At 36.5% G+C, this 9979-nt stretch overlaps 1 protein-coding gene across 1 annotated transcript in view; it reads right to left on the minus strand.

Annotated features, from left to right (window-relative positions):
• DCHS2 (dachsous cadherin-related 2) overlaps positions 1-4287 on the minus strand; it is a 273224-nt gene extending 268937 nt beyond the window's left edge. The window contains exon 1 of the mRNA XM_033215533.1: positions 4233-4287. The gene's annotated coding sequence lies outside the window, so the exon portion shown is untranslated. The remainder of the gene's footprint in view (positions 1-4232) is intronic.
• Between the last annotated feature and the right edge of the window lie 5692 nt (positions 4288-9979).

Genomic DNA, 9979 nt, shown 5'->3' on the forward strand with positions numbered 1-9979 from the left:
TTACTTTTCAGTTAATAAATCTAGGGTTAAATTTAATATCCATTGTCCCTCCTGAGACACATATGCACAATCTTAAGAGGACATCTGTCTCAGACAGCAAACATCTCTGCCATCCTCAAAACTAAAGTTGCATTATGGTCACGTGCAGAGCATTTGTTTTGTGTCTTTTCCATTCTCTAAACTTTAGAGAATGCTTTAGAGTGTGAGATTGAACTTTTCCCTGGAAGAGTAATTGTTCATGCAAATCTCTGCCCAATCTTCACAAAAAGTGTGGAAAAAATGTGCAAGCAGAAGCAGAGAACAGTAATGCTCACAGTCCAGATTTCAAAGGTGAGGCATAGTTAGGTTGGTGATTTGAACACTGCTGGAGCTTTCAGATTGAAAAATCATGTTCTTATTTCAATAGTAATGGCATTAAGGATTCTACTACACTACTACAAATATTGTACGCCTTATGTCCTGTTAGTCTCTAACAAAAACAGCTTGCTATTTAAAGTACAGCTCCGGGCAAAAAAAAGGTGGTTTGGATTGCAAGAAGTTATTAATTAACATGACAGCAAAGCTTCAGGACATGAAACCACAAAGCAGCTCTCTGGCTGGTTGTCAACAGTGTCACACATATGTAAATAATCCACAGTTTTAAAAGGCTGTTTTCCCTTCTATACTTTATCCCCTTGACAATGATTGTAATTTTCTGTACTGAGATCTCTTCCAAGTCTAACATTTGTGACTACAGAACAGTATGAAAGTAATCTTGGTTCCAATTGTTTCTTTTTAAATCTCATAATAATAAAAGCATCATAGAAATGAGCTCTGCCATATTCTTAAAGACAACCGAGACAACTGTCAGTATATCTATCCACTGTAATCTCAGCTAGCAGGTAGCAATAAAATTAAATTAAATTAAATGTTGTGGGATATTTTTAAGCCATTTTTAAAGAACACTACCTTTCTGTCAACATATTAGAAAGTCTTCATTTTTCCCCTAAACTTTTGGCATACACAACATTTCTAGGAAATTGTTCATTAAGACTAACTGCAAGAGAAAGACTCACTCTCTCACCAAAATGTCTACAATTAAGTTCATTTTATAAAAGTAATTTTTTAATGAACCGCTAACACTGATGGAAGCATAAAGACTTTGTAAAACTGCCTTGGGTATGAAAACCCATATTAAATATGTAGGTTTCAGAGATGACCCCACCCTGCCCACAATACACAAACACACACACAAACACCCACACACACACATTCACACACACACACATCGCATCACACATAGAGAATAAAATCTCTCAATTACCTTCATTGGAATAACATTTCAGTTAGAAATCAAATTTGAAAATCATTCAACAGAAATGTATATTTTAAGTACCAGCCAACTCATTTTCATTATTAAGTAAAATTAATCCATGTGAAGTAAGGGGAAGCAGCACAGTGCCTTACCAGGATGGTAGTGTCCGCGGCCCAGTTCAGCTGCTGCTCAGCTGTATGACCCTGGATAAGCTACAGCACCTCCCTGAGCCTACAGAAATGAGGAAAGCCAATCAGGTGGGCTCTATTATCTCTTCAGAAAGCCAATCAGGTGGGCTCTATCATCTCTTCAGAAAACCAATCAGGTGGGCTCTATCATCTCTTCAGAAAGCCAATCAGGTGGGCTCTATCATCTCTTCAGCCACTGCTTCAGAAATCCTCAGGCTAGGGTTACTTCAAAGCATCCCTTCAGCATAGCTGGTTCTACTGACCACTCCAACTCTATATGAAAACCCTTGGCCACCACCACAACTCTGGGCTCAGTGTATGTAGACATTCTGATTCCCAGAGTTGGGGAGCACTTCTCTATGGGACACAGTGATCATTCCATTAAACTAAGCAGCAGCTGCTATCTGGTTGGTCATTCGGTCTTCTTGTGCCAAGTGACCAGCTGCAAGAAAAGAAGTTACTATGCTATCAGGAATAATGGACTCTGGTCATTAAGAGGGAGAGCTAATATTATACAATGCAGACAAGGGAGAATTCATTTGACACCCAGGTGACACATGGAAATATTTTTTGGTATTGCCTTGACCAATTTTGATAATAAATGGATAAATGTAGTGGATACAGCCCGAGAAGCATTATGGTATTGAGATGTTTGACTCCTCTGGGATGAAGATCTGAGTCACACCACCTTGACGAGAGGGGTGCTGGTCAAGCGTGAGGGGATTCTAGAATGGGCAGGAAAAGAGGAAGATGATGAGTATCAGCTGCAGTCCCAAAACCATCTGCAGCAGAGCGATATGGCTCCTCCCACTGATCTTCTTGTAAGTTTCCCCAGAAAAAGAAACCAACCAGAGTCCAGAATCCTGGAGGAGCAGTTCGCGGATGGGATAAACAAACATTTAGGAAGCAAGTGGACCCAGGAAGCCCAAGAGGCGCTGTATTCATTTCCTTAGGCTGCCAAAATAAAGTACCACAAACTAGCTAGCTTGAGACAACAGAAATTCATTATCTCACAGTTCTTGAGCACTGAAATCTGAAAGCTGAGCTGATAGTAAAGCTAAGTATCAGCAGGGCCATGCTCCCTCCAAGGGCTCTGAGGAACAATCCTACCTTACCTTTTTCAGCTTTTGGTGACTCCTGGCATTTCTTACTTTATGACAGTGTAACTCCAGTCTCTGCCTCCATCTTCACATGGCCTTTTCCTCTGTCTCAAACTTCCGTTTCCCTTGTCTTACGACATCAATAACTGGAATTAGGGTCCACTCTAAATCCAGTGTGATCTCATTTTCAGAGCGTTAACTTACATCAACAAAGTTCCTATTTCTAAATAAGGTCACAGTCACAGGTGGGCTGCAGTGAATGGCCCAGTGCCCTGCCCAGAATCCCCTTTCAAACCCAGGTACTTGTTCCTCCATCAGGCAGTGTAGTGTCCCCCAGAAAAATGCCCTAAGCCAAAGGGAACTGCCTCACGCAAGGCTATTCCCCTTCCTCAGGGGCAGCCCCCGACTCAACTGAGCACAGATCTGCAGGGCCACTCCATCCCAGAGCTCCCTTCCAGAGAGGCTGAGGTCTTGCTGGGTTTGCATCATGGTTCACCTTCCTCTGTGCCCGTCCCTGCTGCCCTCACTGCTTTCCAGGTGTTGTTCCCAAGAGCACACACCAATAAACTACCTCCATCTTCACCTCAGCAGCTGTTTCCAGGGAACCTGACCCTCAGGCTCCCCGACCCCAGGCCAAGCCTCTTGGCCACTTACTAGCTGGAGAATTTTGGACAGGATACTTAACCGTGCTACTCCCAATTTTTCTTATCCATGAAATAAGGATAATAGCAATACCTTCCATGCAGGGTGTTGTGAGAATGAAACAAGTTAATTAATCCAGATCTCTTAGAATACAGCCTGGCCACATAGGAAGTGCTCCATAAATGTTGATTACAAGTTATTATTATAAGCATGTTTTCTTCTGTAGGAAAAACATTCACTAAGGAATGAATTCGTTTTTATATTATTACTGTATTTTTTAGCTTTTCCTAAGTTATAAATCAGTAGGACAATGAATCTAAAAGCAATAAGTCATAATTTATATTATTTCTGATAATCTAATTATAATAAAATTAAAGTATTACTACTTTTTAAAATTACTATTACCTTATCCTAATTTCCACATTAATTAATTTTCAGCAAAGGAATGTAATAAGTGTTTTTTGTATTTTTTATACATATCAAAGAAACAAATGTACTGAACTCCTTCTGTAAACTTGTATGTTTACTCTAAATTTAATATATCAAACCCAACAAAATCAGAAAGGGGCAAAACTGTAACTTAAACTGAAGGTTTAATATTTCAGAGTGGCTCTGGATCTTAAAATTTATTAGCCAATTAAAGTATCAAAAAAGTACCCTATAGAGTTCTTCCCATCAAAGCTATAAATTAACCCTTGGAGAACAATATAAAGTTTCAAGGGTAGAGTCATTTAATTCATAAGCTTAAAGGGCTGAAATCTTAAAGGAATAAATTATCACACTTTTCTTTTTTGCATTTAGTACAGCCATCTCTTAAATTAGTTTTTCTCAGGATTAGGATGTATTATTTATGACCATGTCCAGTCCCATTATTTGTTAAGACAAAAGCAAGTAAGTCCTAGTTAGTCAAAGTAAATCAAGAAAATTAACCTAGCAGACAGAGGACTCACATGCTATTTACCTTTGTGTAGTAAATATTTCCCACATTGCTTCACCCAGAAATCTCACCCAGTCCAGTAAGAGCCAGTCCTAACAACAATGTCTGGTGGACTTTCCATGCCTCCACTTGTAAGAAATAGCTGAAACTTTTTAAGTGCTTACATGTGCTAGTGCTTTAAATACATTATCTTCAATTCTCAAAATAACCCTTCAAAGTACACGTTATTCCATTTTCTAGATGAATCAAATGAGGTTCAATACACACAGCTTATGAAACACAGAGCCAGAGAGACTCAAGCCTATCTGTTCTTTCCTCTTGCTGTATCTCACTGAGCACATAACTATTAATAAATCAACTCATATTCTACTTAAAAGGATTGGGGAAGTACCTCACAATATTGGCATTTCTCCAAAAACAAGAGGAAATATATCTACCATAATTTTTTTTAAGTATTCAACTGGTTTATTTTTCAAACTAGAGAATAGAATAAACTAAAAAGTTAAAGTATTGTTGTGTTCTCAAATCTGCTACCCAAAATTTTGCATAACAATGAAAAATATATATGCTTTTTAAAAAGCCATTTCTTACAAGTGGAGACTTGGAAACTCAAGGTTAAAAGACTAAAGAGCAGATTATTAACTTGAGACATTTAAGAAACAAAATCACTCTGGTAATATTTCTGCTAATATGTAATATTCATAGCTTCATATTCTGACAGTAAAAAGAGGTACAAGCAAAGATCATGTTTTTAAAAGAAATGAAAAGATCTGTGATACTAAATTACAACACAAAAAGGGTATTAATTGTCTTACTGTTTTATAAGGTTTATGGCAGACATTTCAATGACAGCACTGCTTTTCAGAAAGCCATAAGAACATGAAAGATTACAGATAGACTTCACTGTTACCCTGCAGAATGTGCCCAGTTCTTCAAGCAATCAACACTCATTTACGTGGCTACACTGCAGGGCATTTCATTTTATCACTGAACAAATTTTACTTTTATTATGTGATTAGCATTTTACTAAGCACTCAGCAGTAGGCAGGATAGGTAAAGCCTCTGCCATCATCTCATGATGCTTATAATGAGCAAAGAAGCAGATACTAAGTGATTACCTGTGAGAAAAATGCTGCAGAAGATAATACACATTACCCGATATCAGGAAATGTCAGGTTCTATCTGATACATGATAAGAGATATTGTCTTTAATATTGCATAATGCATATTATCTTTAGGTGTTTATAAGATGGGAACTTAACTAACAGTGGGCAAGTGGGGAACTTAGGTGGTCAAGGAAGGCTTTCTAAGGATGTGATATTTTTAAGTAACAAGTAAAAGTTAGCTAGGGGAAGGGGAGACTCAAGGCAGAGAGGACAAGGACAGCATATTCAATGCAAAGGGAAGAACTAGAGTGTCTTACTCAGCTCAGGCTGCCATAACAAAATACTGTAGGCTGGGTGGGTTAAACACTTAAACAACAGAAGTTTATTTCTCATGGTTCTGGAGGCTGAAAGTCCAAATTCCAAGTGCCAGCACTGTTGGGTTCTGGTGAGGGCCCTCCTCCTGGTTTGTAGACAGGTGACCTCTTGATGTAGCCTCACATAGTGGAAAGAGATCTAACTCCTCTCTCTTTCTCTTATAAGGACACTAATCCCATCATGTAGATGCAACCCTCATAAATTCATCTAAACCTAATTATCTCCCAAAGGCCCCACCTCCCAAAAGGATCACATTGAGGATTAGGACTTCAACGTATGAATTTTGGAGACATGCAAACATTCAAACTGTAACATAGCCCAAAGTCCTGAGCTGAGAAAAAGCATGGTGCCTTTTTGCAGTACAGAGGACTGGGGAAGAGTCCCTTGAAACAAGGATAGAGAGGCAGGCAGAATAGATCAGATGTGAACTTGATCTTACAAGCAGTGCAAAGCCATGGAAGGTGTTAAGCATGAGTAACATAATCAGATCTGTGTTATAGATTATTTGGAAAGAAAGCAATTATCAAAGGAAATGTCCGTTTCTATCTGATACATGATAAGAGAACATTGTACTCAGTGAGAGATCATTGTAGCATTTGGCATTCAAAACTTAGTCTTTGCGATTTTTAACAATCTTAGGTGGTTCTTACCATGTGGTCAGGGCTTACTAAGGACTGATGTTCCTCAAATGGGTCACAGTAAATGACTTTTCCTACACGTCCTAGTCAACCCCAAATAAGGTGGGAAATACTATCAGCTAATTCATGGAGTTGATTTCCATATATTTCTACTTTTCCATGAAGGATTATCACAATTATTCAATTAAAATTCCATAATCATAAATACAGGAAATTATTTGTTCACACTAGGTGAAGCTTAAAAATATTTAAATCATTTTAAACTGCTAACATTTACTACTAGTAACACTAGTTAATCCAAAACACAATGACCTAATAAACCTTTGCAGCTGTACACAATAGCTATCACTCAAGAACAATATCATACAACTAGAGTATAATTCTACAGGCTTTATTTTCAAAGGACTCTTACTATTAAGTTTTAATCATCTGAATATCATTGAAATTAATAGAAATTGAAATGCAAGAATAAACCAGGAGTTCTGCTTCTGGTATGACTGAGTATATGCCTACTGAAACCTACCCTCCTATATGTAACAACTATAAACTTTAAATAAAACAGAAACAAAAATACCTGAAGCTTCTAGGGATGAGTAAAAGCACTCAGATTTTTACAAGGGGTCCAATATGGAAGAATGGACCTATACAGAGTTGGTTTCCCCTTTTTTGAGGATTATTTATTTAGGCTGTGAACCTGAGGGTGGGTAGCAGTCAAGGCACCATGCAGGGTGGCCAGAGTCACTAGAAACACACAGTCTTTCTGGACACAAGAACCTTAGGATAGGGTTTCAGGCAACCATAGCCATTAGAGAGAAAGAGGGAAATCTTAGAGATGGGAAATCCAGGCAAGCTCAAAATTCTATACATAAACTATGCCCAAATTTCTGACTGACCTCTGAGCTCCGCATGCATGGGATACGGACTGAAAACAGCCCAGTTAAGAAAAAATAGAACTGAAATGGGATTTACACAGGTGCCTAAGATTCAGAATTTGCAGTTTGAGTCCAATCAAGTTGATCACCTGCTAAAACAAAAATATTAACATCATTCAGAAGAATGTAACACTCAGAAGAATCTACAGTCTCCACGATGTAACGCACACAATGTCCAGCATACAATGAAAAAGTATACAACATCTGAATAACTAGAGAAATATGATACATTTACAAGACCAAGAACAATTAAAGAAGCCAAATGCAGATGACACCAATGCTAGAATTCACAGATAACTTTAAAGCAGCTATTACAGTTATATGAGGTAAAGGAAGACACTCTTGTAATGAATGAAAAGATAGATAATATCAGCAAAGAAACAGAAACTGTAAGACAGAATAAAATGAAAATTGTATAAGTGAAAAATATAATCAATTAAAAAAGTGTTAGAAGGGCTTAACAGCAGGATGGTGATGAAGAACACGACAGTGAATTTGAAAACAATACAAGCCATCTGATCTGAAGAATAGAAAAGAAAATTATTGAAAAGAAAAATGAACAGAGCCTCAAGGCCTCAGATCTAAAGGTCTAACATGTGTATATTTGGAATCTCAGAGAGAAAAGAAAGAATAGAGCAGAAAAAAATATTTTAAAATAAAGAAAAAACACTCTCTAGAAAGATTCCTATTTGCACATGGAATAAGCTTTCTCATTTTAAAAAAAGTTTTCTTTACAAGTAACAGACAAACGTAACTGTACTTCAGATGTTAAAACACATTTAGAGAAATAATGATAAAGTAGCCTTAAGATATTATGAATTTAAATTAAAGCACAGTTGTACTCCTCTGTATAAATGGCAAATCTGAATACTACTGCGTTCCAAAAAAATTCTTTCTTTTAAAATCTACTAAGATTCAAGACTCAAGGTAAACTTATTAAATTCATTTTGTGGTATTAAGAGTATGCTGTGATATATGTAGAATCTATATGTTCAATGCCAGCAAGCAAATTACCTCTCATACCGTCAAACATTAATTTATAAATTGGCCTCCCTGTCACCTCTCTTCTTTATGCTGGACACTGATAGAGGCAGTGGGAGTGAAACAGACATAAGCATGACAATTAGGTTCTACACAAGAAAAATGCCATATAAAAATTCTTGTAAGATGAGTCCAGGAAATATATCTGCCAGCACTGAAATATTGTGTTCTTGTTTATACACAATGTAACAGAACAGCCTTTGTATTATTTTTAACCGTTCATACTTAAAATAATCTATACTTCAAAGGAGAGTAAACAGTGCATAAGCTTAGATTGCTCTTTACCTCATAATTTGGTTCTTGTATAGTGGATATTCTTAGGACCAGACAAGTCAATCTCTAAATAAACATTAACTTCCTTTGTGTTTCCAAATGTAGAAATAAAGATGAACATACAACATGAGGAGTTTCTAACTAAACAATTGTTAAAAATCAAATCGTATTTAAGGCCATATACGGTAAGGCTAAAAATAATATTTAATCTCTTGAAATCATATTCATAACAATTGCTAATTCTACACAGTTAATTGAAATGAAGAACAAAGGAAATTTCAGAATAATCTGAACAAAAGAGCTTTAAAAGTTGGAGGACGGTTTGTCGTATTGAATAGAATTTTTAGATTAACTGTCATCAGTAATGAAGCCAATCTAAAATTGCCAAGTTCTATTTTGTTCTTTCTTCTTAGGTATTCTCATGAAAGTGAAGTTCTACTACAGATCTTCCCTGCCTTTTGCCATAATACAATTTTCAAATGCATGAAGGGGATGGCATTTTCTAATCTGAGAATTTAGTATGAAATAAATCAACAGTGTCATCAAAGCAAGTATTCAATAACTACAAATTATTATAATCATTTAAAATAGAAAATAAAGATTTTAATTTTTATAAAGCATGCATAAACAATTCACTTGATTGCATGAAGGACTATCAATATATCTAGCACACATACAATACAAATCAATTCAACCGAAAAAAGTTTTACATTAATATTCTTTTTAAAATTTATTTTCTTGAAATAGAGATAGGGTTTTGCTATGTAGCCCAGGCTGGCCTCAAACTCCTGGCCTCAAGCACTCCCTGACATAGGCCTCCCAAAGTGCTGAGATTACAGGCATGAGCCACTGCCTGACCTAATATTCTAATTATAATAATATGTTAACAATTATTTTAATAATGTTTCCTTTAATATGCAAAAGAACTTTGAAGGAAATATTTATGTTGTTCAGCTTTCTTAAAAGTGATATACAAACAATTTTTAACTGATGTCCCTTTTTGTTGGTAAATTTTGTACAATAAATAAAATTATGTGAAATCATTCAATGACTTGACTTTATAATTAGCTCCATGCTCAAAGTAGTATGGATTAATAAATGTTTGTTGAAGGACACTGCTAATGATACTGCCCCTCTTTACTCAAATTAAAGGGAAACTCAAAGCATCTCCTTTTTATCTCCACCCCACTTCAATCTACAAATAGGAAGAAGAAGCTCACGGGATAATCAATTTTTTAAAAAATGAAGAAGACAGAAGTCAGTCATAATACTAGGAAGTTAATATTTTTCTCTTTCACTTGAATCATTTATATCTCAGGAAATTAGAGCTAAAAGACTAAGTGCACCGCTTTCTCAGGAAATATCCTACACTTGGGGAGGTCAGAGAAGCACCCAGGGTAATGAAATCCATGGGACAGGCAAGCATGACCAGGGATGAACTGTGGAGCGTGCC

The sequence above is a fragment of the Trachypithecus francoisi genome, unplaced genomic scaffold (assembly GCF_009764315.1).
Source record: "Trachypithecus francoisi isolate TF-2019V2 unplaced genomic scaffold, Tfra_2.0 Lachesis_group1, whole genome shotgun sequence".
NCBI lineage: Eukaryota > Metazoa > Chordata > Mammalia > Primates > Cercopithecidae > Trachypithecus > Trachypithecus francoisi.